General features: G+C 50.4%; 1 protein-coding gene across 1 annotated transcript in view; it reads left to right on the top strand.

Moving 5' to 3' along the window:
- Positions 1 to 1,725: 1,725 nt before the first annotated feature.
- Positions 1,726 to 9,152, top strand: part of LOC122391162 — a 115,104-nt gene continuing 107,677 nt past the window's right edge. Inside the window, exon 1 of the mRNA XM_043384841.1 lies at positions 1,726 to 1,792. The gene's annotated coding sequence lies outside the window, so the exon portion shown is untranslated. The remainder of the gene's footprint in view (positions 1,793 to 9,152) is intronic.

Below are 9,152 nucleotides of genomic sequence, written 5' to 3'. Positions count from 1 at the left end.
TCGGCAACAATCACGAATGCGGCGCACATGTGACAATAAGCAAAGGTCATTATAGAGTTACGACGTACGGGAATGAGTTATCAGCTGTCTAATCGTAGACAACACAATGTCGAATTTAAACTGTAAACCTGTATTGGTAATACCAATACAGGTTTACAGTTTAAATTGGTATTGTTTCTTTAATTTGGCTGTCGAACATTAATTTATGGTTGGAAATATTATTTTATGTAAAATAATTGATATGAAACAGCCGTCTCTAAAGTTATGACCCCATCTCACCACATGAAAGTGGCAGAAATGACAATGATCAGCTGACGCATTTTTCTTGGCCGAAGTCAGAGCGCGCGGCCCGACGCACCACCACCGCGCCCAAAGCCAAGGCCTCGGTAACGTGAGGTAGCCGAGTCGGGGCAGCGTGCGCTGACCCAAGCCGGGGCCGCGGCTTTGGGCGCGGTCTACCGCATCCCCGCGGGCAGCCCCGGACTATCACATGACACCGGTAGGACGCGCGGCCCCGGCTTGGGTCAGCGCACGCTGCCCCGACTCGGCTACCTCACGTTACCGGGGCCCTGGCTTTGGGCGCGGTCTACTGCACCACCTAACAGGCGTGTTCGAAACCGCAGGAGATGATGATGAACGGGTTTATCGAAACTTGATTGGATGAGCCTATCGGTAATAGCGATTTCAGTGTGTGCATTTATTGTTCATAGTGGTGTGAAATGTGGTTGGGGTACGACCGACAACCCGTCGGGGCGAATTTCGCACTGGGGTACTCAAAATTTGAAGAATTTAAGACGTTTCCATGAGTTTTGAAGGTATGGATAAGTTCTAAAAATCCGGTTCTCCTTATCTGGGCCATTAACTCCATACGGTCCAGGAAAGCTGGCACACTACCTTTAAGCATGCCTCATCAATCGCTCGACCGATCGACAAGCAGTCCTGCATCAGGGAGATCCATCTCTTCGATCATGATCTAATAAACCACCTTTGATGCATGTGGGTGAACGACACGACACGTGCCTTGTGTCAAGTCAGGGGTGCTTAAAATTGTTGCGCTTACAATAGCTACGCATTGACTTGGCAAATTGCGCTGAAACATGCCCGATAGATGAACATCGTGTGGACTAGGGGATGCATTTCCATGGCTATCACAGTTTGGCTGCTACCCTGAACGTGCGCAAGTGAAGGGGACGAGCGCACGTTTTGGCGGGCTCTGTATGCTGCCCAGCACAATGTTTTACATTTTGGGCTCGATAAGTCAAAGGGACTCACCTAGCGGATTCAGCCCATGAGAGCGTCAGGTGAGACGCTCTGATCGCAAACGACCATTGAAGCCCCAAAATGGCCCTGTGCGATCGCTTGATGTGAGCCTACCGAGACGAGTCATCTGAACCCGCAAAGAGACTCACGAGTCATCTGAAGCTGAGTGACTTGAAAGAGTCCTCGGTCTACTGTAGGGCACCTGAGTGGGTGAGAGGCATGTGGCTGGATCCCGTCCTGCAGGCTCACGCCTGGGTTGGGCCCTCTTTAGCCAAGCACGAAAGTCAAAAGCTTAGAGGCCATCAGATGCCGGCGTGGGACTCCTGAGTGCTTAGCGTGGCTGCTTAAAAGTTGTGTACTGCTTTCAGAATGCCTGTATGTAGGGCCCCCAAAGACCAGCGTGGTGCCTTAGGATGCCAGTGCGGCGCCCTCAGAGGACAGAGGGGCACCGGTCAAAGCCTTTGAGGTTCTCAGACCAGAGTCACCTGTGTAGGACCCTCAGAGTCGCCGGTGAGGATCATCGGCGTTACCGGTGAGTGGCCGTGCCCATTGAGCCGGTGTGGGACACTCAGAGGAAGGCACTGGTGTTAGACTCTTAACCCTCGCCCTGGCAGGGGGGGGGGGGTCGATGCGACCCCCCCTAAGGTTTTTCGAGGATAGCGTAAAAACGGCGGCGCGCAGCGCCGCCAAATTTGGCACAGCCTATGGGGCAACCTTTTTACATATGACCTGAAAATTTCAGGTCCGGGTGACCTTGGGTCAGGTCACCAGGTCAGAAAAACCGGTACAAGGTCATGGTCAAATTTCAATTTTCTTTTTGCACCTGTCCAACTCACAGTTTTGGACTGATTTCCTTCAAACTTTCAGGATGTGCCAAGTTCACCGAGTCGTATAACATATAGTTCGGGTTTTTTAAGGTCAATGACCTGAGGTCAGTTAGAGGTCATTACGTCGTAATGTTAAGCCTATGGGAAAATACTAAATTCGGAAGATACTGGAGATATCCGCTTCGTTCTATCACTTTTGTGCTTTGAAACCACAGTACTTAACAGCAGGTCACTTGGTGCTTCTTTGTTTGGTGTGCTTATCCATGGGTCAGGTCAAATGAGGTCAAATGAGGTCAAATGACGTTTTTGCCAATAACTTGGCACATAATGACGCTAGAGCTTCAAAAATGGTATCATTGTGTTCCTAGTGATCAGCCGAATCGAATGATATGCGATATGATGCAAGTTGGTTAACTTAAACTTAATTTATTAATTTAAGTTTACTTAAAATTTAAGAAAAAACTTTAAGTACACTTAGGCAGGCTAAAAAGTATATCATTCGACGCGCCTTGACGTGCTGAGTTCACTGGTGCTTTTCTTTTTGCGCTATCTTAATTAGATCAAAAGTTATAAGCGAAAAACTTTTGACCTGTTTTTAGCGAAATTTTTACATTTATACCCCCCAAAACCCCCCTAAATATTGACCTAGAGCAACCAAATTTGCACAGGGGCGAAAACTCCAGGAGGCCCACCTACCTACCAAATTTGGTGTTTCTAGGTGCCATAGGAGCCAATCGCGAGGGGGGGGGGGGTCGCATCGACCCCCCCCCTGCCAGGCCGTGTTATGAAAAATGCCCTGCCAGGGCGAGGGTTAAGAGACGTCAGTGTGAAGCCTTTACAGTTGCCGGTGTGGGGCAATGAGTGCACTGGCGTGGCGCCCTCAGAAGGCCGGTATGGGATTGAAGTTCAGCGAGACTATAAAGGACGTGTGTGGTGCCTTTGGTAGGACCCCTGGAATCACCGGTGTAGGGCCCTCAGAGCCACTGGTTAGGGGTTTTTAGAAGCATTATGTGAGGCCCTCACAAGTGCCGGTGTGAGCCCTCAGAGGCAGGCATTATTGCTGACTGAGGCCAAAGGGGTGCCGGCGTGGGTCCTCGAGGTGCAAGTGTGAGGCCCCGAAAGGCGCCAGTAAGGGTCCTCACAGTAGCCGTAGCGGGCCCTCAGAGACACTGGTGTGGGGCTGTCACAGACGAATGTGGGGCCCTTAGAGCTGCTGGTCCGAACCCTTTACAAGCCGGCAGGGTCTCTCAGAGATCAGCAAGGGCTCTCAGGCCAGCAAGAGGTCCTCAGAGGCTGGCGATACCTTCAGAAGCCCTCTGTGGTCCTTAGAGACCGGCACGATACTCTCAGACGCCGGTGGGGCCCTCAGTGTCGCCGATGTGGGGCCCTCAAAAGTCACCGGTTGGTGGCCATTTGATACGCAGGTGTGGAGCCGGCCCTGATGATGGGCCCTCAGAGACACCAATATAGGTGCTTAAGAGGCACTGGTGTGGGGCCCTCAGGAATGCCAATGTGGGGCCCTCAGAAGCACTGATGTAGGGTCCTCAGTGGTGGCAGTGTGGGAGCGCCTTGGGACGCTCAGAAGCGCCGGTGTGGGGCCTTCACAGTCGCCGGTGAGGCCCCTCACGGGCGCCGATGTGGAGGCTCTCAGAGACACAGGGCCATCACAGGCGCTCGTGGGGCCCTTAGAGCTGCTATTGTGGACCCTTGATACGCCGACAAGGAGATCTCAGAGGAGCCCAGTGGGGTCCTTACAGACCGGCATAGTTTTATCAGACGCCGTGGGACCCTCAGAGTTACCAGTGTGGGGCTGCCAGCGTCGCTGGTGTGAGGCCCTCAGACCCACCGATGTAGGGCCTTTAGAGGTACTTGTGTAGGCCTTCAGAATTGGGGGTGTGGGGCCCTGAGAGACGCCGGTGAAAGTCCTCACGGTCGCTGTTATTGGGGCCCTCAGAGAAAATTGTGTGGGGCTATCACAGGCGGGTGTGAGGCCACTAGAGTCGGTCCCTAATAGGCCGGTAAGGGCCCTTAGAGGCCAGCAAAGGCCCTCAGAAGTCAGCGTAGGGGCTTTATGGAGATCTCAGTGTGGCTACTTAGGGCCTCATAAGATGCCCTTACGAGCCCTGTTCGGCCCTTCTGAGTCGAAATATAACCAGACATATGACCAGTTAACCCTCAGCGGTCATTTGGCGCTACAGGGCCCCTCGGGCCCGTGTGTGGGCCTTTCTAGGCCGGTTTGGGTCCTCAGAGGCACCGGTGAGGGCCCTCACAGTCGCCCTTAGGGACCCTCAGAGATATTGGTGTGGGACCATCTGAGACAGGTGTGGGACCTCTAGAGCTGGTCTGGTCCCTAATAGGCCAGTAAGGGACTTTAGGCCCGCAATGGCCCTGAGGCCGGTAGATACCGCCGAGGGCCCCTCAGAGGCCGCCAAGGTGCCCTCAGAAGCCGGCTTGGGCTCTTGTGGAGATATTAGTGTGGCTACTTAGGGGGGCCCGTGAGGTGCTCTTACGAGCCCTGTTGGGCCCGTCTGAGTCGAAATATGGTCAGTGCGGAGTCTAGCGGCCAACTAGCGCCACAGAGCCCCTCGGGCCCGTGTGGGGGACCTTCGAGACCGTTGTGGGCCCTTAGAGGTGCCGGTGAGGGCCCTCACAGTCACTGTTATGGGGCACTCAGAGACATTGGTGTGGGGCTATTACAGGTGGGTGTAGGGCCCATAGAGCTGGCCCCTCATGGACCGGTAAGGACTCCCAGAGGCCGGCAAGGGGCCCTCAGGCCGTAAGGGGTCCTCATAGGCCGGTAAGGGCCCTCAGAAGCCGCCAAGGGGCCCTCAAAGGCCGGAAAGGGGCCCGATGGGGATCCTCGTGTGGCTACTAAGGGGTCCATGAGGTGCTCTTATGAGCTCTGTGGGCCCCTTCTTGGTCTAAATTTGGCCGGTATGGACACTCAATGGCCAATTGGCGCCGCAGGGCCCCTCTGGCCCTTCGGGCCCGAGAGACCCCTTGACCCGATGGGGGGGGGGGGGCACGTGCCCCCTGTGCCCCCTGGCTACGGCACTGCATCCAGTAGACATTGGACACCGGGTACTTTCTTCAAGATTCGGTCCATCGCTCTTTGAAATAGCATTGGAGCTGACGCGACTCCATAGGGAGCATCAGCATCCGTTTCAGTCCAAACGGCGTGTTCAGGTAGCACAGTTCCTGACTTTCTTTTGACGGCTTCATTTGCAGATAGGCCTGTGACAGATCCACCACAGATATGAATTTCGGAGGTCCGATGGTTGCCAGCAAGTCTCCGGTCTTCGGCATAGGATGCACTGGTACGTTCAGGTACTGGTTCAGTGTCACTTTGAAGTCGCCACAGAGGCGTACGCTTCCATCTGGTTTGGGCACCACAACCAGTGGTTTTGCCCACTTTGGCGTTGGCTCATCATCTTTCAGATCTTCGATTACTCCCAGTTCCTTCTCCACTGCATCAGTCAGACTGTAAGGTAATAAGGTATTGAACCTTGCTGGTTTGAAGACGGGCTCTGCGTCTTTCTTCAGTTCCAGATCAGCTTCCTGACCATTCATTGTTCCCAGAATGTCACTGAAGAGTTCTTCATGTCCCTTCAGCACTTCACTCAGCTTCTTCATCTTCTTTTGTGGTTCAGGTTCAGAAGCATAACTGGGAGTCCTGGGTCCTGATGGCAGCATTTTGTTGACTACGAGGCGGGGCAGCGAGCACTGAAAAGGTATAAGACAATACTAGCACGGTGCAGCAGAATGCGTATACAAACGACCAACGCTTGGCCGGATGTGCTCGGGGTCGGCATAGTTCGTCAAAGGCGTACTAGCTGGGGGCCAGGGTGACCAATGACCATGCCTTCCTACCTCGGTTCAAATAGGCTGGGGCCAGCAATGTCTGTATCTGCCCCTCCCCCTTCCACTTTCAGTGCAGTGGCAGTCGCAGGAGGGGGGAAGGGGGCATCAGGGCCATGCCCCCCAACGGCAAATCAGGGGGCCATCATATCATTTGCCCCCCCCCCCTTCCCCAAACAACTGATAGACCCCATGGGCGTATGGGACTCTGGCCCTTGTTCGATTGTCACGAGGCTCAAGAAACCCACGCCAGCTATTTTTTTTTGTAGTATATTTGTATACTATCCGTCAAACAAGTTTGTCTGAAGTGGGACTCACATTTCACACAGATATACTATTCGTTTCCACACCGTTCAGAGCCCAACAAATTTATAGTGCATAACGAAGGATGTGATCGTAACCCAACAACAACCAACCACTCATTACTAAATCGCATTGCACTTCCCTTTCTTTTAATGCCCACGCATTGGCGCCCTAATTTCATACCCACGCTCAAATGAAGCTCCGCAGTCATAACAAAAAAAAAACATACCATCGTACAACGAGAAAAAAAAATACATAAAAGGAAATCGAATCGAACTACTCTTCTCCCAGTATCGATTCCTGGAAATCAGCAACACCCTCCCATTTTTTCTCTGATGCTGGTCCACTGCCCCGTTTATTTTTGAAATATATTTCTCAATAGCCATGATTTAATGTCCCAAAACCTACGACTTCTGAGGCAATGCCAGAACTTATGTTCTAGCGTGTCCCGGATGTTTCCGCATTTTGTACAATTACTGTTGTCAGATATACCCATGCGATAGAGCAATAGATTAGTTACCTGAATGCGCGTATTAATAATTTTGTAGTGCAGTGATCTATAGGAAGACGACGATGTTATATCCAATATATTTTTGTATACATCCTGACAGCATATATCGCCATATCGCTCGCCCATATGCTTTCCCACCTATGCCTATGCTCCTTCAGTTCATCACTGATAATAACTGCATATAAATATTTCGACCCTTTACGCCTTGACAAAAGGAACGACACCGCCGGAGGAATCACTGGCGCAGGGCTCGCAGCCATTGATCAGGCAAACTATGTTTTAATCCGACGTAATCCAGTTATATCCCACTGATGCCATATCTGCAGGGGCGGCGCCACGGGTTTTCGATAGGGGGGGGGGGGGGACGGAGACGGGGGCTTGCCTGACCGAAAATCCCAAAAGTAGATACTGATCGTGTAGGTATGCAAAAAAAAAAAAAAAACGAGGCACGTAACGCCGCGAAACTTGGCAAAGGCCAAAACACATCGAATGGTGCATCCCGTTTCCAAACTTATTCTAGGACACCTAAGATCGATCACCTTTTCAAGCATCCTTGCCTCTAAATCAAAATTTGCAGTCTTGCCAACTCAAAGCTGGTGTCCTACAAGCTGCGAATTGCTTAGGTATGAGTAGCAGTGCCAACTATTCTTACGTTTCGTACTTTCAACTTTTCGATCTTACGTCTGGTCAGCTTCATGGCTTCACCATCATATAGTCATGGAGGAAAAGTGGGAATGTCTTCTGCTCTGACAAGTGCGCCAAAACTGCAATATAATTTCAGAATCATGACATCACCACCTGATCCATATGCAACGGGCAGGGTGCAGCTAATGGCTAGCCGTCAGTGGTCATGTCATCGGTGGTCACTCAAAAGGTCATGCTATGTCATGGAAGGTCACCAGCCGTTATTTGATCACACTTTCTGATGGATTTTACTTACCAAGAGCTTCGCGGGAAAAACGAGCGCATGCACCGTTGAAAAAATGAGTGAAAGGGTCTCAGGTCCGGCGACCTCTGCAGGTGAAATTCCCCAGGGTAGGATTCCGGTCCTTGTTGATTAACTTCGTCAAAAATGGCAGTAGAGCTGTGATGTCGGCACCATTGTGTTCGTCATGATCGAGCTGGCACGACCTGCATCATTCTCATATTCACCCTCCAATCGCAACAACTACAGGCCAGGGTGTCTCAAAAGTTCGTTGACAGGTACCAGCCATGCTCTTTTGTCAATAATTCTGAATCAACAATAAATTAACAGTCGAAATTTTGCATGGACATTGGTAACCACTAGAGATGTCAATCGGATACCAACTTTTTGGTATACCGATACCAAACCGATACCAACTTGGTATTTGGTATTTTAAGGCTAATGAATTTGGTATTTTGCTGGTATTGTGAATCGTCACTAATGTAATAGAGGTTGTGAATTCGGTAAAAAGTTGGTATTTCCCTCAGTTTCTGAAGTTGGTTTGGTTTTAGTATTTTCCTATGGTTATTATTGGTATTTGGTTTGGTATCGGTATCACGATTTTCTGTAACTGACATCACTAGTAACAACCTTCCTCAAGCAGTCTCATTGTTTTCAAGCACATTCGACCCTTCCTGAGCTCACAAAAAGGGTTCATCTCTGACTATGGGTCAAACATGAAAATGGAGGTCGCAAAATCGGGTCGGCTGAGAAACTCTCTGTTTCAGGAGTAATGGGAATGGTTAAGTCGGAAATGACACATGGCAAAGTGTCGGCGAGGATGAGTACAACATGCTGATCATCTAATAAAAACGGGGGCTAAAATTTTTGAAGGATAAAACCATGCGAGACTAACAGCGTTTTGAACGACCCTCGTACGGCAGCAGACTCGTGCTCCGGAAAGCAGCTCAAAATGAAGGCATAACTATTGAAAACTGACAAGAAGCTAACAGACAGAGGTTACCCAGTTTAAAAAATTGCAGGTCATCGTAAAATAAAGACGAAGTATCATTTGAAATTGTTTATAATATCTACTAGTATAACGCTAAATTTTTGGGGAAAATGACACGAAAATCGTCAATACCAAGGACAACTGACCCTCCTAAAGTGTCAATTAATGTAAAGCTTTATCTTACGAAATTTCAAGAGGCAGATCTGGAGCGAATAGCTTTCTTTTAGACACAAAATCCCGACAAAACCACACGATGGGCAGGTTTTGGCCGTTTACAAAGCAGAACCTCTCCTGAGGAAAACACTCCGCAACCCAGCGAAGGTCTTGGCATGGGGTATGACGAGCGTTTAGGATTTGCGAAATTTGCACAATGTGTCTAAGAAAGTAGAAACAGATGGCCGACACATATGCTACGATATGCTGCGAAAAATTTGCCCCTGGCACTTCCCATTTGTTCAGGAATGGGGCTGTTTTGAA

This window comes from Amphibalanus amphitrite, unplaced genomic scaffold (assembly GCF_019059575.1).
Source record: "Amphibalanus amphitrite isolate SeventyFive unplaced genomic scaffold, NRLGWU_Aamphi_draft 000424F_arrow, whole genome shotgun sequence".
Lineage (NCBI taxonomy): Eukaryota > Metazoa > Arthropoda > Thecostraca > Balanomorpha > Balanidae > Amphibalanus > Amphibalanus amphitrite.
This window is presented reverse-complemented; position numbering and strand designations above follow the sequence as displayed.